We start from the raw sequence: 23,246 nt of genomic DNA, 5'->3' as shown, positions 1-23,246 counted from the left end.
CTACGGTCTGAAGTACAAACAGGGGATTATTTATTTTCCCTCCTGACATCCACAAAGCTGTTAAAAGTCTGGGCGTGCTGGTAGTTTACATGAAGTTTACTCTAATTACATACTAGAGTGCCATAAAAGGAAGACCGGAGCCTCATTATCGAGGGACCCATTTTACATTTTTCTCCTCTGACCGAAACTGTTTAAAAATGAGGGGTGCTATCTCACTCTAGCCAGACATAAATTTCAGGGCTGTCAAAATGCCCTTGCTGAATCACAGCATATCTCATGCTTCAGAATGTCTTGCTTGTCCACCCTGGCTATAGAGAGAGGAAACATCACAGCCCTCTGACTAACCCCTCCCTTGCCCCCGACGTGCATGGAAAGCAGTGCCCCTCACATACAACACAAGCCTGTGACACTGCTCAGGGCTCCTGATTTTTATGTTTTAAGATCCATCCAGAACACTTATATTGCTCTTTGAGGAAGTTTTCCTGGCTTTCTAAGCACTTGGGACACTCGGGCTGTGTGTGACACCTATACATATGGTCATAAGTGTCCTTTGATGGGCAGTACCTCAGTATCCACCAATAGAACCCAAACATCCATCACCTTCAATGGCTTCCCTCTGCCTGACACCAGGACAGAGCGCAGGGCAATTTTCTCATCTTTGTCAACACTGACATTATTTAGGACAGATCCATTTCTGGCTGCTCCGGGAAGAGAGCTAGTTTACAGCTGCAGAGTTCCGAGTGAGGGTGCGGTGGGGCGGGGGGGGGGATCTACCTCAACTTTAAACTGTTTGTCACCAGGTCCTGTAGCAGCATCCCCTCCCCCAGCCACCACTAGCTTTCAGCTCACTTCTTCTCCTCAACAAGGAACTGAAGAGTGAAGGAAGCCTCTCCGCCTGCCACCTTCTTTCCTCTCTCCTACCCTGGGTGTAGACACAACTGCAGCTCTGTCTCTATATCTTGCATGCTAGTGCTCTGATTGTGTGAACCGAGCATGTCTGACAGCTGACACATGAGCGGCACACACCAGTCACCCGGCTGAGTGCTTTTCACGTAATAATTCACCCAGGCTTCACGCTAACACCAGTGGGTAGATTTAGTTGTTATCTTTATCCAGAGACAAGGAAAGCTTTGGAGGAAAGATGGAAGTCATTTCTTCTGGAAGTGATCCTGTCTGTCTGGGCTGATAAACACCAGGTCACAGGACTACAGACACCAGGCTTTATCCTGACTCTCAGATAATGGGGCGTGTACGGGCATTAGTTAAATGGATAAATTGCAGCCAGAGAGTGCCAGCTCATGCTGCAGTTCTCTGACAGCGGCAATCCCAGCTTCATTTTATCAGGGAAATAATTGCAAAAGGGAAGGTTGAAAAAATACCAGGCCAACCTGCCCGATTCAAGGCGCCCAAACAGGCCTGTCTTCCTGGAGCTCTCGAGAGTTGTACCCTTGCTACCATTTCTAAAGATTACTCTGTCTTCCTTCATTTGCAACCTCAGGCTGTGTCACTAAACTGAGTTCCTTGATGGTAGGGTAAGATTTTTGTGGGATTGGAAAGACAGAAGAGGCGGGTCAGCTCTGGTGCTTCAGAGCAAACTAGGGGGCGGGGTCACTGTGAGACCTTAGGCAAGTGCTTTCAGCTCTCTGGTCTTCATCTGTCCTCAGGACATTTGCTTATTTATCCCAGTGAAAGGGAGGGATGGAGGGACGGAGGGAGGGAGGGAGGGAAAGAAGGAAGGGGGGCAGTAATCATAAGGTAGTAATAAGAAACTCATGAATCTGACTTGGAGAACTTGTCCCTCAGAACTATACATTGGTGATTAAGCCAGTCATGCAGGCGATCGCCTCACATCCTTACCAACATTTATAATGCATCTCTAAGGTGCATACTTAAAGCACATTAACATCTCTGCAACTGGACACAGCTGACCATTGGCAGCATCTTGTAACCGCCTCGACTCTCCCTAGACCAAGGGCAACCGCCGTTACCTGTGCTTGAGCAAGCATCAGAATGCCAGCGTGAGGGGTTGGCAGAGTAAAGAACAGGTGTTGGACTGAAGACTGGCCTGCCGGAAGTTTAAGACCACCCTCTTAACGTGGAGCAACCAGACAGAAGGGTGAGCCGGGACGAGAGGGAAACGGGGTGCTTCAAGTCTATCTAGTTGCATAACTGCCTCAGCAAGTTGCTGACTGGGCTCCCTCAATCCTTTAAAAGTGATTTTAGCCAGGCATAGCGAGGCACCCCTTTAATCCCAGCGCTTGGGAAGCAGAGGTAAGCGACTCTCTGTGAGTTTGAGGATGGCCTGGTCTACACAGCCAGTTTCAGGACAGCCAGGGCTACATAGAAAGACCAGGTCACACAGAAAGTGACTCTAAGGGTTGTAGATACTGCTCAGTGGTAGAGTAAATGCTGAGCATGTGTGGGCCACTCAGGCTTTACTCCCTAGAACACACACGAATGCCGAGAAATTTAAAGCGAAGTGTACTGTCATGGTTTAGTAAGAAACACTTGCTATTTCTTGGTGATATAACAAAACAAAGGGATGTCTCGGCACTGATGACGGTTCAGAAACATCCAAGTGTCATGGCAAGAGATGCGGTTCACAGAACAGTGGATCGGGGCCCATATCTTAAGGCGCGTAAGTGTGCTTATATACAGTCAGCCCCGTGTTCTACGTTTGTGGACTCAACCAAATTCAGACTCAAAATAACTGTGCCTGTAAGCTGACCAGGTGCCAGTTTTCCTTTGTTCTGCCCTAAAGAATACAGCGTAGCAACAATCTCTCTTGCATTTCTACTGTGTTAGGCACTGGAACTCCTAGAGGTGATGTAAGCTCCTAGAGGAGGGTGTGTATAGCTTATGTGAAAACTCTGTGCGTTTTCTGTATAGGTGACTTGAGCACCCTTAGACTTCGGCCAATCTAGCACTTCCTAAAAATCAATACTCCCGAGACTGCCAAGGGTCCGCTCTATATTTCTACACGTCGATTAGGACTTGCGTAAGGCACAGTGCAGTAGAAGTGTCATTCACCTCTCTATTCACTAAGAGCTTTCTGTAATCTTCCAGAATTTGCTTCCTATGCTGGATTCTCATCGTGTCTTCTGGTGAAGGCTCAGCGTTGAGAACAGTGTTAGTCACAGTGCAGCGAGGGGATGGCCATTTTAAACGCAACCAAACAGGATGGTTCTGGAAGGGTCAATGTGGGGGTGCGGGACACAGGGAGCAAGAACAAGAGAGTATGGGAAGATAAAATGGCCAAAGGGGCTTTAATCCAGAAACTGTGGACAAAACCATGCTTAGGCTCTGAAGGTGCAAAGGAAGAGTGCTTGCTGTGGCTTTTCTGGGATCTGGTATGATGCTGCTGGTTTCCATGGTAACACACTCAATGTTTGCAACCTACAAGGAGCTTGGCTGCACCAGACAGATGAAGACACTGAGAAACTTATGAGCTTAAGAAGCTTCCTCATCTTCATTATTCAGATTTTATCGTTACAGTGAGTGACACATTCTTCTCCTCTCTTCCATTCATTTTGTTTTTGAGGCAGCGTTTCTCTGTATAGCCTTGGCTGTACTGGACTTGCTTTGTAGATGAGGCTGGCCTTGAACTAACAGTGATCTGCCTACCTCTGCCTCCTGAGTGCTGGAAGTAAAGATGTGAGGCACCATGCCCAGCATTATTCTATTCTGTCCTGTCCTGTCCTGTCCTGTCCTGTCCTGTCTTGTCCTGTCCTGTCCTGTCCTATCCTATCCTATCCATCCCATCCTATTCTATAAACCATAATAGTAGCCTACTTTCCACTGCCAGGCATCCCCAGAGCACTTCACCTCTTTTTGAGCCAGAGCATGCATTACAGGTGATGTCCTGTATGTTTTAATTCTGTGTGGCTACAGGGGATCCCCAAAAGCCTGTCAGAGAGAAGAAAACAAGAGCACAGAGTTAAACACCAGCAGTAAGGAGATCATGGTATAAGGATTAAAAGTGCCAGCAGAACTTGACCTTGTGCTAGCAGAGTCCTAAGGACTCTTGTAAGATCCACTCTATGTGATTATAATAAAAATAGGATATTAAAATGACCCACGAACCCACCAATCTAACATTGTTTAATACTTTCTTGTCTATCTTTCAGATATTTTTGTGTAGAGTTATAGTTTTTAAAGAAAAAAATAGAAGCATATTATGACCAAATTTTTTAAACCTTCCCCCCATTTATCACAATTCACACATCGCTTGTGCCAACTAAGGATTTCCTTGTTATTTATATGACTGTTCTCCAGCGTTATGATTTCCTTTTCATCCAGAAGCATTTTCCTAACGAGAAGATGGAGACTTACGCAGGTAAGAAAAAGGTCAGCGTTAAGAAAACAAATGCAAACAGGACATAAGAGCATGGAGCAAAAAAAAAAAACAAACAACAAAAAACAAAAAACAAAACAAAACTCTGAAAACATTCCCAACATCTGTTTTCTGTACAGTGGAAGGGTTCTTCGTGAACTTTGTTGGAGAGGCCGTCAGGAGTAGGGGTGTCAGCAACAGATATAATGAGATACAGAGTTTGGGAGACAAGTTGAGACCTCAGGAGCTGCCCTGGGCATAATTCTCCATGAGATGCCAGAGCCAACTGCAGGGTTTGATTTGTCATCACAGACAGCCTCTTTAGGTTAGCCCGTCCAGAGCCCCGAAGTTCGGAGCTGGCGTTCTCATAAGATGACTGTGAAAACATCGAGCCAAAGCATTCTTGTGTAACCTGGGGGCTGACTGGGTGGGTCTTTATCAAAATGTTATTCTTCCCCAAAGGCATTCATCATTTTCAACCAAGGCTTTATTCTGGTGTCATGGAGTGCCGTCTTGCTTTGGGCAGGTTCAAGTAGCAGCCTTCAGGAAAGAAAGGGTACTCTGACTGCGTCCAGGGAGCTGTCACCATGATTAATTAGCACTATGAATCCCAGGTGGGTAACAGGGAGCAGCGCAGTCTGGCCTACTGTTTGTGCTTACCCATGACACAGGCTCGGCTCATGTCCCACACCCCGTCATCGCATCCCCCTCCCCCCACCCTCGCCCCCCCAGTGGCTATCCTTAATTCTAGCTTCCAGAAGTCAATGGCTGCCAAGGATGGCAACGGTTCTGGCCTTCAAACCTGAAAAAGATAAGAGATCCAGGCTGGCTTTGGGTTTAACCTCATCCTGTAAAGCCTGAGCCTCGAGGTTATTTATTTTTTTTTTTTTTCCCCAATCCACTCTGCTTCCACTAGCCCCTTCACTACTGGGCTGCTATTTGTCTCTCTGTTGTCATCTTCTACCTCCACGCCAGCAGGACACCACTGCTAGGCGCTTGGTTCCTTCCTTTCACCTCTAGCTATGCCCCCCTGTACCCCCAGGATGGACCTGCCTTTTCCCTTTGCCCGTGTAATCCATGGCCTCCTTCTAGACTGAGTTTTAGTACCATTCTCTTTGGAAAACCTTGCTGGGTCCTCGTGTGATGAGGTAAGTCCCTCCATTCATACGTCTCTGAAGGGTGCTGACTCACGCTTTCTAGATAAGTCCCTGACTTGCCCAGCTGGACCAAGAGCTTCTTAGGAAAATGCCATCTTTGTCCTCACTTGAGTTGCAGCCCCTAAGAGTAGTGCCTGGCACAAAGAGAAAGACTCCTGAATAGCTAGAAGTAAGATGAAATAATTGCAACTAGATGAAAGGAAACAATGTTTGAGCTCAAATATTCTACATAGTATCTGCTATGATTGAACACAAGAACAATCCCCTTAGGCGTTAAACATCTGGTCCCCAGCCGTTGGCGTATTGCAGGAGATTCTTTAATCTTTAGGACTAGACAGAGGACGTAGATTGCTGGGGGTCCTTGCAGGTATCTGGCTCTGCCTCTTTCTGTCTCTCTGCTTCCTGGCCAACTGAAATGAGGCGCTCTGCTCAGCCACGCCCTCCCCACCAAGATGGATTGACACCTCTGAAGCTGTCAATCAAAATACAACTCCTCCTCTTTCACACCATTTTTTTCTAGTATGTTGTCACAGCAACGAGAAAAAGTAATAAACACAGTATCCTAAAAGCCCCACTGCTTCCCTCTATCCCATCCTCATCCCATTCGTGAATTGGTGATGAGCGCTGGGTTTGTGATATCAGTTGACTGAAACAGGGGAAATGACAGGAACCCACCACGACTCAGTGACATCCTCAATTTGACTTGTGTATTATTAGTCAACATAACAAACATCCATTAGAAAACAGCCACGCACATGAGCAGTGAAATAACCCACCAGAGATAATCTCTGTGCCTATGATACGTATGTTTATTCATTTTTTATTACCTTTTCTATTGAAAATACATTGCCTTTGCCTATGTGTTTGTATGTGAATCAATTTTAGATTGAATCATGGATCCTGAGCTGGGCTGGGGAGGCTTTGGATTGGACTATATTCTGTTTAAAAGGCGATTTTGTTTATTTTCCCCTCTGGACACTGAAGTTGGCTGCACTTGAAGGATAAGTGTCCTTCCCCCCCATTCCTCCCCCCCTCCCTGCCTTCCCCTTGCAGGGGTGCATCTCTGACCTCAGCCAAGCTTCCTCATTCTTCTCGGGCCTTTTGGGTTTACCTTCATGCCCCAGAGACTCGGGGGCTCAGCTGAAGCTTTAGGCAGGGTTTAGACACAGAGTGGTGGCTTTCCTGCCTTCTCCCTCTGCGTTATTTTCCTCATGTTGCAGTGGCTACAGCTGTCTTATGTTGGTTCTTCAAGCCAGTGAGGTGGGGCTTTCTATTTTTTCTTTTTCTTTGTTCTCTGTCAATACTCTGGGAGCCCTTTGCTCTAAATCACTCTGTAGCGCAGGCACATGTTTATGTAAATTTCCCCCAGCAGTTTTAGCCACATTCTGTGTGGACAATGGACTCATGAAAATGTTTAAAAAAGATATATTTATGTATTCATGAGTGTTCTACCTGCATGTACAAAGAGGGCACCAGATCACATTATAGATGGTTGTGAGCCACCATGTGGTTGCTGGGAATTGAACTCAGGACCCCTAGAAGAGCAGACAGTGCTCTTAACCTCTGAGCCACCTCTCCATCCCCCAATAAGAACTATTTGGCTGTCCAGTTAATTGGATCAGAATTTGATTCTCATTTTCTTGTTTTGTTTTCCGAGACAGGGTTTCTCTGTGTAGCCTCGGCTGTCCTAGACTTGCTTTGTAGACCAGGCTGTCCTCGATCTCACAGGCCTCTGCCTCCCGAGTGCTGGGATTAAAAGTGGGCACCAACCTTACTGGCCAGACTTTGACTCTTATAGCAGCGAGTGCTTACTGACCTGGACTTTGGATGGATTCCTGATGTCTGGGACTGTCAGCATCCTCATTTAGAAAACGGAAATGGTAATCCTAATGCATGTGTGGATGAAGAGACAGTGGCTATTGGATGAGAGTTAAATTAGACAATGTAGGGCTGGGGTGTGGCTTCAGTCAAGAGCTTAACCTGCTTTTGCAGAAGACCTGAGTTCTGTCCCCAGCATCTGTGTTGGGTGGCTCACAATCACCATAATTCCAGCTCCAGAGGAAGATGCCCCTAACGTCCACGTACACCTGAATTTACACACATATTCTCTCTCTCTCTCTCTCTCTCTCTCTCTCTCTCTCTCTCTCTCTCTTCTCTGTCTCTCCTCTCTCTCTTCTCTCCTCCTCTCTCTCCTCTCTCCTCCTCTCCTCTCTCTCTCTCTCTCTCCTCTCTCACACACACACACACACACACACACACACACATATAATTAAAATGATTTTTAAAACCCCAAATCTTTAAATTAGATAATGTAAACTAATTTAAAAATTGCCAAGAGCATTAGTGCTCTTGTTGTCATGTGTACATGTCTATGTATGTGTGTGTGCATGTGTGTGTGTGTGTGTGTGTGTGTATGTGTGTGCATAGATGCCCTTGTGGTGGCAAGAAGTAGGTGCAGATGTCTTTCTCTGTTGCTCTCCACTTTATTTTTTTAAAGACAGTCTCTCGCTGAGCCCGGGGCTCCCTGATCTGGTGGGCTGGGCCATCCTCCCATTCTTCCTCCCTAGTACCGGGTTATAGTGCTGCCGTTGCCCCCAGATTAATTTCACATGAGTTCTGGAGACCTGAATTTAGATCATCACACTTGGGCAGCAAAGCACTCCACCAGCTGAGCCATCTCTCCAGCTCTCGTTGCTGATTTTTGAGAGAGGCTCTCACACTACTGCCTGCTGTCCTAGAATGCACTGTGTTGACCAGGCTGGACTTGAACTCACAATAGCCCCTCTTCTTCAGCCTCCTGAACTGGGATTATGGGAGTGAACCATCACACCTGGCTGCGTGATCGTTCTTTGATTTTGCTTTTGAAATTTTTATATGTATGAGTATTTTTGCTGGCTGGTATGTTTCAGTACCATGAGCATGAAGTACCTCAAGAGGCCAGAAGAGGGCGTCAGATCCACTGGAACTGGAATTATAGATGGTTTTTAAGTTGTGAGTCACCATGTGGGTGTTGAGAATTGAACAGAGGTCCTCTGGAAGTGCAGCCAGTGCCCTTAACCACTGGACCATCTCTCTACCCCCCTGATGGTCATTCTTAATAATTATTATTACAGATGTATAATAATTGGGCGACAGAAAGGTGAATGGGATGTGGGGAAAAGAGATTTGCATTTTACTTGCAATGTGTAGCTGATGGGGTGATCTCCTCCTCCTCCCCCATCCTCCCCTGCTCCTCCCTGCTCCTCTCTCCTCCTCCTTCCTCCTCCTGCTCCTCCTCCTCTTCTTCTCTTTCTCCTCCTCCTTCCTCTTCCCTCTCTCTCCCCCCCCCCTTCCTCCTCCTCCCCTCCTTTTTAGGCTTCTTGCTATGTAATTAACTGCCAGAGCAGAAACTCTTTCTCAGCTTTGGGTGTGATCTTGTCTTCTGAGGCTTTGGTGAAGAAAGAGCTTCTCCGTCTCTGACTTGATAGGCAATGCCATCTGTGCTCGTTAGATGTGCCTCTGCTTTGTGCCCAGCTGCTTCTCCCAGGCCCTTGCTGTGCTTTTATGGCCTCAGGTTCGATGGGTGAGATTGGATGGGTGAGAGAGATCTAGTAAGAGATGCAAGACGTGGTACCATGGGACTTGTGCCTGGATGCCCAGCTAGCTCTATGTCCCAGGCTTAATGCTATGCAAATAAGGAGGGCTAGGGAAATGGCCTCAGTGGGGAAGAAGAGCACTTCCTGTGCAAGCAGGAGGATCTGAGTTCAAACCTCCAAGCATGAGTTTAGAAAGCCAAGAGTGGCCGCACAACTGTCTGTAACTCCAGTGCTGTGTGGGACAGAGATGGGAGGATCGCAAGGACTCACTGCCTACCAGCCTGGCCAAGGTTCAGTGAGAGACCCCGTGTCAAGGGAATAAGGCAGAAGAAGGTTCTTCAAGAGACCCTGTGTCAAGGGAATAAGGCAGAAGAAGGTTCTTCAAGAGACCCCATGTCAAGGGAATAAGGTAGAAGAAGGTTCTTTAAGAGACCCTGTGTCAAGCGGCTTAGTGGTCCTCTGACCTGGTGCTCCAGTGGGCTTGAGCACCTCCCCAGCTCCCAGCAGAAGAGCCCCTAGATATTGTATGCAGCTCAGGATCAAGCACCCCTGCTTCCCCCAGAGAGATACAAAGCATGTGAGTGAGGGAATGGGGTGGGTTTTTTTTTTTTCTTTCCTCCAAGCAAATCATTTTCTCTCATTCCATATGTTACCCGTGCAATTACTTCATCAAGGTGAATTAGTCCTGGGTTGTGGTTTCATCAGACACTTTTGTCACCAGCCCTGCCCTCTGAACATTTGACCCAGACTTCGAGTTCGGATTAAGTCATCACAGGTCTTGAGTTGATCAGGGGGGAAAGGAATGAAAAGGGACAAAGAGAAATGAGGCGAGCCAGCCCTGCCAAGCAATTTTCTCTTTTCATTTGGCCCAACAACATATCGTGGGGACAGTGGTGCTTGTTCAAGACCCCTGAGAGACCCCTGCCCGCACCTCAGGCCTGTTTATCTCCCCTGGTGTCATCCTCAGGAATCTAATTGCATCAGCTTTGTCCTGAGCACCCATACACATTTAATGAGATTTATGTGTCTGCTTGCAGAGAGTTCTAGATCCTCTCTACATTTCATTTGGAATTAGGCCGACTCTGGCTGTTTTCCAGGCGTAATGGCTGAAAGGTCCCCTTCCAAGGGGGGAAAAGAATACACTGATAGACTTTAATAAAGTTCTGTACGAAAGCTAATTCTTCATAAAAGCCTGAAAAAAATGCACCCCTCCACCACGCCCCCGCAGTCCAGACACCAACATGATTGCAAACTTTGGGGTCTCATCTCTGCCAGTCTTCCTCGAGGCCTGTAGACTGTCAGCAATGGAAATGCATTTGGAGATAGAGAAGAACTTCATGACAGTTTAATGGGGTTGAGGAAAAGAATTGCCTTTTTTTTTTTTTTCCTTCTTTCTTCTAGTGCTGGTGAACCACAGTGGGGGATTTGCAAGAGATACGATCCTGAATGTGAGGCTACAACAAACATAGATAATCTTATTGCATTTCTGGCCGTAGACTGTCGTCTACCAGACACCAGCAAGTTCACTGGGAGAAGGAGCAGATTGCTGGCCAGATGGTCTGAAGGGAGGAGAGCTGGGAGGTAGCAAGAGGGGACGGAAGCAGCAGCTGGTGGACGTTCCTGGTGTACCCACTCTGTCTCAGTAGCCCCCTGACCACTTTTTGAGCCCCATGCCTAGGAGGACTCCCACTCGTTAGGCTTTTTCAGGTATGGTTTGTGTCCAAGGTCATTTGAAATTTGCCTCTGAACATGGCAGTTCTTTCTCATGTCTCTGCCCTTTCTGTAATACAGCAGCTGGATTAAGCAGCCTAGCAAATGCTAAAGGACTCAACAGGTCTGGATCTCACTCACCCGGTGTGGCCGTCCACACCTATAATCTTGGTACTCTGAAAGCCTAGCTAGGCAGGAGGATTTCTGCAAGTTTGAGGCTTGACTAGGCTACATACAGCCCCTCCCCCGACTTTAACTTGTAAATTTATCTTGCCTATGAATTGACAATTCCCTCCATCTTTAATTGTACAAATAGAATTAATAATAATAGCGTGCCTTGGATACCTTAACACCATACCCAAATGCCCAGTGATCAGATGGATGATGCACATGGATGCGTTTAAAATACTCCAGGCATGTGAGAAATCTGGTAGTTAATAAGTGCACTCAGTTTCTCCTGATAACTGAAGAGATACATTTTAAGGCAGCTATCACGCTTTTTTTTTTTCGATACAGGGTCTCTCTGTGTAGCCCTGGCTGTCCTGGACTCCCTTTGGAGACCAGACTGGCCTCAAATTCACAGCGATCCACCTGCCTCTGCCTCCTGAGTGGTGGGATTAAAGGCATGTGCCACCACACCTGGCTTGCTCTATGAGTTCTTGTGCAAAGGATCACCGGCTAGGTTTTATCTCTCCTTCACAGAACCCAGTTATTCCACACTAGGAAGCGACTGCACTGACTGCTTTGGGGCCACTGTTAATTCAGGTGCAAACCAGACCCTGTAAGTTCCGTTTTGTTTCCTTACCCAGGCAATTGGACGAGGGACAAAAGACCCAAATTAGGTCACCTCGACTGAGAGAAATCATTCGGTCAATCTGAGACCCACCAGTGGCTGAGCCACCTCAGTCCAGGGGAAACCATGTGCAGGGATGCTGGAGTCCAGAGCGAGTTCACACTCGGGCTGCATCAGTCCACAAGCTAAGCTGTGTGTTTGTGAGAATGTTACACAACCTCTCTGAGGCTCTTAGCACATAGCCAGGCTCCTGGGGGGAGAGATCGATGATGCAGTATACCCGATGTTCCTTATAGTCTGGGCAGAAAATGGTGGAAGAAGTCTCTGTGGATGGGAACAGAAAACTTTAAAGCATAAATTCAAACTCATATATGCTATAGGGAGGAAGGGAGAGTGGTGTGGGTTCTGGATTATAGAAGGCAGTCAGGACTATGCCTGTACGTCTGTATCCTCTGGCCATGCACTTCTTTTTGTATATGCATGTGTGTGTGTGGGGGGAGTGAGGTGAGTATGGTCATATATGCATGTGTACGTGTGTGAGGAGGGGAACACATCATGTGTGTATGTGTGTGACAGCCAAGAGGTCAGCTTTGCGTGTTTGTTTTTTCTAGACAGGGTTTCTCTGTGTAGTCCTAGCTGTCTTGGAACTCACCCTGTGGACTAGGCTGGCTTTGAACTCATGAAGACCTGCCTGTCTTTGCCTCCCAAGTACTGGAATTAAAGGCATGTGTCACCATTACCCAGCCTCACTTTAACTTTTTTATTTTTATTTTTATTGATTCTTTGTGAGTTTCACATCATGCACCCTAATCCCATTTATCTCCCCATCCTCACATACTCACCTTTGTCCTTGCAACCTTCCCACCAAAATAACACACACACACACACACACACACACACACACACACACACACACACACACCAGCAACAAAAGCAAAGCATAGAAAACATCTCAATGTGGAAGCTGTAGTCTGTCATAGTGTGTCCTACGGTGTATCCCCCATCCCTCTGTCCACACATCTTCACTTGCAAATGTTCATTGTAATGAGTCATTGGTCTGATTAAAGATCTCTGGCTTCTGTGACACCATCAATATTGGGTCCTTATCAGAACTCCTCCTGGTTATCCTGTTGTTGCCCTGTGTCATGGAGACCCTGCAGCTTTGGAGCATCAGGACTGGCCCTTTCATGTATCCCAACAAATAGCAGATTATATACATCTTGGGATGGGCCAATTCAGAGCCCTGGATATGGGGGCTGGGTGGTAGCAGAGCTGGTCAGCCCACCATCTCTCCCTTATCCACACCACCATGGTGAGTTCTCCAGCACTGTTCTGGTTAGGCCACCCAATGCCATCACCAGCAAGAGGCAGAGGCAGGATCAGCTCCTGCTCTCCTGCCCTGGGTCTGTCTCACCCACACCCAGGACTCCAGTTGCTGTATGGGGTAGGGGAGCACTTTCCCAAGTTCTGCAGCTGGCAAGGGGCTGAGCTAGCTCTTCTGCTCTCATGACCCTGTAGATAGCTTTCCCAACTGCTAGAGGTGGCAAGGGGTGGCTGGGGGTGGGGGAAAGCATCACCATGGCAGATGAGTTGCAGGGTCAGCTCTCCCATACTCACGCCCTTGGGGCTGGCTCACCTTCACCTTGGCCATCAGGGGAAGCTTCACTGTGCTACCTGGGCAAAGGGCAGGGCCCACTCTCTGGAGTGCTGCCACTGCTGAGAGATGGGGGTCAGCTCTCCAGATCGGCCACATCCAGTGAAGGGGCAGGGCCAGTTCTGCACAGCCCCTGGGCATCCATGTTATCCTCAGCAGCTGCCCCAACCAGGGATGCCACCACCATCTTCCCTCAGAGTAATACAAGCCATGGACACTGACACTGACCCCTGCCACTGTGTAGTCCCTGACTCAGACATGACCCTCAGTGACAGCCTGCGCTAGAACTTCATCATAGCCCCAGATGGTATGGTTGGACACTTACAACAGGCCACTCCTCTCTTCCTTGGAGTCTCCAGTCTCATCTTTCTTCATTACTCTCAGGCTCCCTGCACTTCTGTTTCTCTACCATCTGACCACCACATACTCACACACTGTGGTGGCTCCCGCTGCAGGCTGGCCACACGTCTGGCAGGCCCCTGAGTGACACCCTCCATCTATGGTGTTTCAGCAAGTGGGTGTCTATGGCCCTCCTGTTCCATGCATGGGAGGGCAGGTCTGCGGGTGGTATGGCGGTTGGCAGGTCTCTGTCTGTCTTCCTCCTCACTTCCTGTGTTGCCTGGATTTGGATTGATTTTTATGTGTCCTTGGCATAGAACAGCTTTGGTCACCAAGCGAGACATCAAGCTAGGGTGAACCATGCCATCTGCTCTGCCCCTGACTGATACGAGAACAGCACCACCAAGGTGTCTCTTTGCCCATTGCCAGGGGTTCTCACCTTAACTTTTGAGACAGTCTCTTTGAACCTTGAACTCACCAATTGGACTAAACTGGTGGGTCAGTGAGCTTCAGGGATCTGCCTGTCTCTGCTTTCCCTGCTGTGCTGCCATCACCGCTGTGTGCTGTTGTGCCCTACTTTTATGCGGGAGGGGGGCTTTCATGTTTGCCACAGATAAGTGCTTTATCAAGAGTCATTTTTTCAGCCCTCTTTCTTGCTGTACAGGCACTAGAACTCCATGCGGAGTACTCTGTCTGATGGTCTTATGGCTTCCAGAGGCAGTGGCCTCTCTTCTTCCCCCTGCTCTTCTTTTAAAGATATTTATCCTCTGTCTCTGACATTTCTTTCTCTCTCTGTGTCCCTGTGTGTGTGTGTGTGTGTGTGTGTGTGTGTGTGTGTGTGTGTGTGCGCGCGCGCGCATGTGCATACATGCTCATATACATGTATGCTTGCTCACAAGTGCACAAGTGAGTGCAGGTGTCTATAGAGGCCAGAGGCGTCAGAGCCCCTGGAGCTGGAGTTACAGGTGGTCGTGAGCCTTGCACACTTTAGAATGCTTATGCACTCCTAACAGTGGCCATCCAACACCCAGATTCTAACCACCCAAGTTGCTTACAACTCTACTCTTAATAAAGATTAGATTTTAATGCATGAATCCACTGGAAGACACATAGCCATATCCAAGCCATAGCTTAGTGGAGTGAAAGCTATATTTTTCTCTCATGAGTAGTCTGTGTAGTGAGTCCAGGATTGACAGCAAAGACTGCTGGGAGCTGAGGAGCTCTGCCTAACACATTCTGTCATACATGTGGGTTGCTGGGGGTGCTTCCATCTTTGTCAGGTGGTCCCTCTGGGCATTAACACCTGCTGGTGAAGGGGAAAGAGCATGAGGGGTAGTCCAGGGGAGCATTTCTCTGGAGCGTCACATGCCATTTCCACTCACAGCCTGTCCATTGGAACTAGTCACGTGGCCACACTCACTGCAATGGAGGCTGAGCAAAGACTCCTAGCTTGGTGTTAGAACCTTCCACTTCAAACTCTAAGGTCTCAAAATGATCTTGCTTCATCTCCCCTTAGCCTGCTTGTTCCCTAATATTTTCCCCTTCCTGTGAGAGCTGCTCAGTTATGAGAAAAGAAGCCTCCCTCTTGACTCCCTGTGTGAACCCATTTCCAACGGACAAAATCTACCATCCCAACCACCTGTTGAATTCTTGCTTTTCTTACCCTTATAGTCACTGTTGTGATTAAAGTCATCACTAGATGAGTCTTAAGGTATGTGAATACCATCATATGTGGATTCAAGAAGCTCAGGAAGCACAGACAAGATAAATAAAATAAACTACACACACACATGCATATGCATACACACATACACATATACACATATGCACAAACATGCCTCACTTGATTGCATACTTCTCATCAGAAACCACGAGAAACAGAAAATAATGGAAAACAAGTGTGGAGGAGGAGGAGGAGGAGGGGTTAACACAGAGGGTTTAATACTTGGTGCTTTGGCCAAGCTAGAATTGTATACCCAGCAAAACTATCTTTCAGAAGTATAGGCAAAGTATTTTCAGATGAAGATATGCTAAAGCAAAATGGTTTATATCATAACTCTTCAGAGCAATAACTGCTAGCCTGTAATCTGAGGGGAAATAATTTAGGAGTAAATGAAAATCACCAAGAAGGACAGATATTTGAGCAAACATACTCTTTGAAAGTCACAGTGGCTCAGTGAAGTCAATGTAAACGCTAAAACGCTACACACACTGGGGACTGGAGAGATGGCTCAGCATTTAGGAACACTTGCTGTTTCTTCAGAGGACCTGAATTTGGTTCCCTGTACTCACCCGGGGCTATCCACAACTACCCAAACTCCAGGCCCAGAGGATCCAGCACTCTGTCCTGGCCTTCCCAGACAAGCCTCCTAAACAAAACCAAGTCTTTTAAAAAAGTTACCCACAAGGAAGACATAGCAGAGAGTTTGAGGGCGTATCCAAGACAATACGTGGAGGGGAGCAGAACTTGCATTTGAATGAGTATTTCTTTATTCCCTTGTATCTCAAGAGAGGTTTTCTAAAGGGAAAACAGAAGATTTAGACAATAAATCATGCCTGGGCTTCTCTCTTCTCTTTCAGATGAAAATATCAGAGGGTGAGCTCAGAAGGATTGGGAAGGGAGCCTCAGGAAGAGGGTAGGGTACAGGGTGACAGTGGTAAGCGCTGAGGTGACTTTGCCTCCCACATTTGCAAGAGGCCTTTTGCCATAGAAAATGCTTGAGGTAAGTGCTGGCCAGGCATTTACTGCCTTCAGCACTGGGCGTGGAGCCGAATCAGAGGTTAATGAAGCAGGGCCCTTGTCAGTAACGAGCGAGCGCACAAAATCAGTGTTAAGTATCTCATCTGAGAAGGTAGGAGGGCTGGTGGGACCTGTGTCCACCAACACTGGAGAAACTGCTTGCTTTGAGTCTTGATTATAACTTGTGACTCAGTTTCAAACAAAGAAGGCTAGATCCTTTATCCTTCTCTCTTTCCTGCCAAAGTGTCCAGCTGTCTCCTGAGCATCCGACCACTCACTGGGCTTGTCTCAACTAATTCTCTGAATACTATTACTGTTTCCACAGGCTAATGGCCACCTGTCAGGCTGAACTTCCATTTCTGGTTACCCCTTGTCCTTAGCCCCCTTTCAAGTCTCTTTCCGACCCTCCAGGCTTCTCCTAACCATCGCACTAATCTTGTCCTTTTCATTCTCCAAAGGGATAACTCTGCTTCACGTACTCCAAACAGCCTCTCTTGAGGCTGGGAGCATTTGACATTCACAAAGTGTAGGACTTTCTTGTAACGTGCACTCTATCGATGTCTTCTTTTCTCTTTCGGGGTGTTTAACATGTACTGATGACCTACTGTGTGCCGGAAACTGTGCTACAACATTTACACATTTTAAAGATTTATTTTACTTTTTAGTTATGTGTATACGTGTGTGTGTGTGTGTGTGTGTGTGTGTGTGTGTGTGTGTGTGTGTATCTGTATGTGGGTATGTCCATGTGCCAGTGTGGGTCCATGTGGAGTTTAAAAGAGGGGTTTGGATCCACTGGAGCTGTAGTTAAGGGTACCTTTGACCTGACTTTGATGTGGAGAACTGAACTCGGGTCTTTTGCAAGAGCATCAAGGACACTTCCCTGCTGGCTCATCTCTCTAGTTCGGTCACACAATTAAAGAAGGAATGTTCATATCAAGCCCACACTGCCACCCATTTTCACAAAGCAAAGAAGCTGAGGCCCGATGGCAGTGGGTCCCCCACTGAAGGGGTCCAGCCACCTACCTCTAGAACCTTCCCAGCATGTGGATGCATCCCAGATTCCTCTGTGTATCTGATGTAAGCAAAAAGCATCATTTCCAGACGGCTTTCCTCATGCACTTACATATAAAGTTGCACCCCAGTTCAGAGGTTCACAAAAGGCTCTCCTTATCCCAAAGGTCTTCGGCAGTCCTGCACAGCTTCCCTGTCCTGTACTATTATTCTATGGGCATCCTGCAAAAGGTCACATTGTTGCCTTAGTCGTGTCTCCTATCTACCTGGAACAACTGGACGGATTTCAGTGACTATATTGTTTAAACTAAGCCATGTGATGTTCCCCCTATAGGCCTGATTAAAGACAGAAAAAAAAAAAAAAAAAAGCATAAGTTTCCAATATAGCTGATCAACAGTTTGAAGTTATTCATAAAACCAACATAAACTGGATCAAGCTCAACTTCCGTGACCAAAACTTTTAATCAAGAACACAAGCCTTGACGGTATTTCCTACTCCTTGCTCATTTGGCGAAGTTCCTGCATGCGGGTGTGTGTATGGATGCACACATCTGCCCACTCAGGAGCTAGCACAACAAACAAGGGCGGATGGATCCCTAATTACCCTCTGCACCTGAGGGGAGAAATGCGAACTGTTTCTTTTTATTCCATAGATGAGCTCTGGACAACTAAAATGGAGATGAGAAATGTGCAAACATGGAAAATTTTTTCAGTCCGGGCAGGAAGTCAAACACTCTAAATTTTCCTGCAGATAATGTTTTGAGCCTCCTTCTTGAAGTCTCAGGCTCTGGCTCATCCTGTAGTGGGCGAGAGACTCGTTAATTTAATTTTATGAGACGGAGATAATAGCTTGCACTCTGCTAGATACAGATTTTCCACACCAGGCATGTTTTGGGGATATTGTGGCCTCGTAGCCTCCGACGTGCACCCACTGTCCTTTTCTTGCCCTTTTCTACCACGAAATGTGCACAGATGGCTGAGGAGCCCTGGCATCTGACACATCACCAACGCAGACTGTCAAGTATCTGTTTGCGAGGAGAGGAGACGTGACGTGACATGATGTGTGTAGACACTGGAGAGTGGGACCTGGTGTAGAGGATGGATGCTGTGTCAGACCTGACAAAGGCTGATGGTGCTTTCCTTTACCATCCCTCAGCTTCCTGCTCTCGCACTCTCTCTCCATCTCCTACAGCCCTCCTTTTCCTGCTAGGGTATTTTCTTTCATTCCACAGCCTTTAGGCATGCTCTGGAGGAAGAGTCTGACTCTCCTTCCTTCCTTCTCCTTCCTTCCTTCCTTTCTTCCTTCCTTCCTTTTTTTCTTTCTTTCTTCTGGCAGGAACATGTGTAGCTCAGGCTGACTTTCTACTTTTGAACTTTCTGTGTATTTGAAGATGACCTTGAGCTTCTGAAAATCCTGCTTGCACTTTCCAAGCCCTGGGATTGCACACATGGGGACTGACGTTAGGGCTCTGCACATTCTAGGCAGCCATCCTACCTACTGACTGAGCTACGTGCCCAGCCCTCCCCTCCATATTTCTTTCTAGTTTGGTGCAAGACCATGGTATAAAAGGCAGATCAAAATCCACAGAGGCTGCTTGTTTCCCAGAACAGGAAGTAGAGAAGATTCCTTTCTGTTCTTCTGAGTGGAAGAAACGTCTGGTTTAGGTGTTAAAGCCCATGCCTTCCATCACCAAGGCTCTAGTTTGATGAAATGGCCTGAAGTGGACATATGAAGCCCCAGGGAGTATTAAGAGCCACACACACATACAATGTCCCCTGCCATTCTTTTGTTTTGTTTTCGACACAGGGTTTCTCTGTGGAGCCTTGGCTGTCCTGGACTCACTTTGTAGTCCAGGCTGGCCTCGAACTCACAGAAATCCACTTGCCTCTGCCTCCCTGAGTGCTGGGATTACAGGTGTCCACCACCTCGCCCTGAGCCCCTCCCATTCTTAAGAACCAAATGAATTATCTTATTCCAACCTCTTCTCAAGACATGGTTGACTTAGCTTGTAGCAAGGTTTAACATTGCATGAAAGACGACAGGCATCTCCTGGCTGTGGACCACACCTCTCAGATTGGCTACCTGGGTTGGAAACACGGATGTAAGGAATGTGGACTCAGCTGCCAGCTGCATCTTCCCTGGTCACGTCAGGGCATGTCATTTCCTGTCCATTTTCATAGATAAGGCAGAGGATAGAGCTGCAGTTAAGAGGGATGCTGCAAACAGACTTAAGCCCTAGCTCAGCTCTGTTTTCGCTAGGTCAAGATCGTGCTTGGTCACCAGCACCAGAAAAGCTGACTGCTGAGGATTCAACCAGAAGCCCACAAGGAGGCAGGCCAGGGCCAGCTTAGTGGCTCAGGGGACCCCTGAAGATCAGTTCCTTCTAGCTTCCTGCCTTGAATCCTTAGAGGTTTGTTGTGGGACAGACATGTAACCCCCAAAGATCTCGGGGGGGAAATGTCACTTATTTTCAACAAAAGATGCAGTGATGACAGAATAAACAAGGCAGAGCACTCAGGGGGCCTCAGTGTTCCCAGGAGGAAGGCTTGCTCTTGTTTCAGCTGAGACTTTCTCCCAAGTGTGTTCCAAAGCAGAGGCTCTGTAGGGGGAAAATGCCGAAATCCCCTTGGGGGTCGGCCAAGGAGCGAACACACATAGACCCACATCAAGAATGACGTTAGGAGCAGAGAAACGCCAGGAGGGTTGAAAGTGCTCGTTGCTAAGACCAGAGTTCTATTCCTGGGGATCCATGTGGTACAAAGAGAGAACCAACTCCCCAAAGTTGTCTTCTGACCTCTACATGTGGGCCATGGCATGGCATGTGCCCCACCCCGTACACACCAAAAAGAAACTTCAAAAAGAATGCCTTAAAAGGGGCAGAGGGGTCAGTGTACTTACTTAAGACCAACTTAGCTATGGCCGGGCTCTTTAGACTTATTTTGCAGTATTGTTTCTATGGCACAGCCGTGCTTCTGTATCGTCGCGGTGATGGGTGGTACCAAATTGAGAGCCATGGCGTGGGTTAGGGAAGGAAGGTGATGCAGAGAGAAGCTAAGTGGAGAGTGACTGGAGGCAGAGAGGCCTGAGGTGACCAGGCTCCTGACTTCAAGGGGTTGGGAGGACAGTGAAGCCATCGCCCAGAATGAAGATGTGAGGCAGGAGAACTTGATCCCTGAGGGAGCAGAAAGGAAACGTTCAGCTGAGGAAATGTAGAGATTCTAAGGGTGAGCAGGAACATTTTCCGGGTGGAATGTGAGAGGGAGATCTGCAGAGACAAATGCAGAGTGGCTTCTGGCACCCCGAGGGGATAAGGCTTTCTTTTTCTTGAACCCCGAGATGGTGCTGCGACTTCCCATCAGCTGTGGGCATTCATTCGCTGACCGTGTCCACAGTTGGGTGAAACGAAGCCTGCAATTATCCAGAGAACAGGAGATCTATGCAGAGTCTACGGAGGGAAAAGCAAAAACAAAACCCATTTCCTGTAACCTCAGGGGAATTGGGGAAGGGCTGCTACTAGGAATAAATAATTCCTCTGTTTATATAACTTTTTAATGTTTTGCACGCCATATTTGTTGCTTCTCAAAATCCCATGAAAAAGGCTAAGGGTTTCCCCCCCTCCTATTGACAGATGAGAGAAAAGACACAGGTGAGCCTTCTGTTCTACCATGTGAGCTCATAATAGAGATTGGGGCTCTAACCAGTCCGCCCAGGGTTGTGCCCACCCTCACCATGAGAGTGGCAGCCAGGTCCGTTAGGCCCTCTTCTGTGCTAATCTCATATCTAAATCTAGGTCCTTAAATGTGAATTACACTACTCCCTCCATTTCATCAAACTGATGGAGAATTAGAGAAATGGTCCTCAGGGTTTAGCTCACTGAGGGAAACAGACTACGCAGATTCTGTTTCAGTATGTTTGTCGGGGAGCCTGGGAATTGGTATACCACAAGCATCTGATATACATGGCTTAGCCACTCATTTCATCACTCAGTAAAAAAGGAGGGGTGTGGAGGATGGGACAAATGTCTAAATCTCTCCTGTTTCCTTCCCTGTTCCTTCACCTATCTCATAGATGAAAAATTATTGGACTGGTGAGGCTATGGAACATGACAAAGCCATAGCCACTAACAGATATTGTCACCACCCTTTAAAACGTCAAATGGTTGCACCTCTTCCCCCAACTCATATACACTTGCTTCTTGCTGCTGCAGCAACGACATTCAGTTAAGCTGAACCAAGGCCCCCTAGCATCAGTCCTCTTCGCCCTGTCTTTGGATTCTCTTATGTACTTTCCCAAATGTGGTCATGACAACCCTGGTCATATGGAACAGCTAGAAGAGGAGGTACAGATGTTCAATCGGAAGGTAGAAGGCTCTGACAACACTCAGACACGACTGTATGTTGCCCTTCGTCTCACGGGTGTTCCACATTGGATGTGCCACACAGTGGGGTGTGTAAAAACTAAGTTCTACATTGTTTAGCATTGTTCAGTCTTGATTCCTTGGTGGTCGGGAGACTCAAAATGAATGGCTAAAATTTATTGAGCGTTTACTGTGTGCTGAATGATGACTATTCTGGATCAGCAGCAAAACTAGCGTGATTGTCACTTATTTTTCCTTATTGCCCAAAGTTTTCTCACAAGTGAGTGATGGAAAGAGGCTTTGAAACCAGATCTGCAGGCTCCACTCTAAAGCCCACCATCCTGTCCACTTCATTTGTTTTATTCTAGAATGCTCAGCTGAGAGAAAGCTGGAGTGCTGGCTACAATCATTTTTTTGTTTGTTTTTGTCAAGTTGACACAAGCTAGGGTCATCTGAGAAGAGAGAACCTCAATTGAGAAAATGTCTGCATAAGTGGAGCCCATGAAACACTAAAAAAATGATTAATTGATGTGAGAAGTCCCAGACCACTGTGAATGATGCCTGCCCTGGTTGGTTGGTCTTGGGTGCGTGTAAGGAAGCAGGCTGAACAAGCCCTTTAAGTAGCAGTGTTCCTTCACGGATTCTGCTCCAGTTCTTGTTTCTGGGTTCATGGCATGACTTCCCTCATCGGAGGAGTATGACCCAAGAGTTGGAAGAGGAAATAAACATGTTCCTCTTCAAGTTGCTCTTGGTCCCATTGTTTCATCACAGCAATAGAAACCAACTAAGATAGCTGGATACTTGTGGGATGCTGGTGGCTTGGGGCACCCTGGACAAACGTTTTCTCAGTATTGTCAAAACTATGCACAGGGAGGAAACTGCCTGGTTTATAAAGTACACAAGGGTGGGGGGCCTGGGTTTGGACCTCTAGCAACTGTGTCAAAACTGGGCAAGACAGCGGGTCTCTGCGTTCCTAGCTCTAGGGAGGCAGAGACAGGAAGATTCCCAAGAGCTTGCTGGGTAGCACACTTAACAAGACTGGTGAGCTTTGGGTTCACTGAGAGACCTTGTCTTAAAAAAATATAGCCGGCAATTGAGGAAAGATATCCAACATGTGCACATGTATTTACACGCGTGCACACACACACACACACACACACACACACACACACACACACACACACCTCTGCATAGAAGCCAGTTCTTAGGAAAACAGATACAAGAAGGAAACACTACTATTTGCCTAATTAGAACCCAACCCCTGCTTTGAACTATGGAGAACATCTTCATCAACTTGTCCGCTCTCCTGAAGGAGAACATGCCTGGATGACGCCCTCACAGGCAACACTGCAACATCCACAGCCCCAGTGGTTCCAAGACTCGTACAGGGCAAACCCTCTTGAGCAGTTCCACTTCCTCTGAGCCAGGTGCAGGAAGGTTAGTTCCTGTCTTAGAAGAATCTACTCACCAGAAAGAAATGTCGCACCACGAGTTAACAGGAATTGAACGTGATGGTCCCCCAATGGTTTTGCCCTGCCAAAAGTATGCTGAGTGTTATAACATTGGTGGACACTGG

At 47.3% G+C, this 23,246-nt stretch overlaps 1 pseudogene; it reads right to left on the bottom strand.

The window, feature by feature from the left end:
• Positions 1 to 13,859: 13,859 nt before the first annotated feature.
• On the bottom strand, positions 13,860 to 13,995 carry LOC127183834 (uncharacterized; annotated as a pseudogene).
• Between the last annotated feature and the right edge of the window lie 9,251 nt (positions 13,996 to 23,246).

This window comes from Acomys russatus, chromosome 31 (genome assembly GCF_903995435.1).
Source record: "Acomys russatus chromosome 31, mAcoRus1.1, whole genome shotgun sequence".
In the NCBI taxonomy this organism is placed as follows: domain Eukaryota; kingdom Metazoa; phylum Chordata; class Mammalia; order Rodentia; family Muridae; genus Acomys; species Acomys russatus.
The sequence above is the reverse complement of the archived record's forward strand: the minus strand, read 5'-3'. Positions and strand labels throughout refer to the sequence as shown.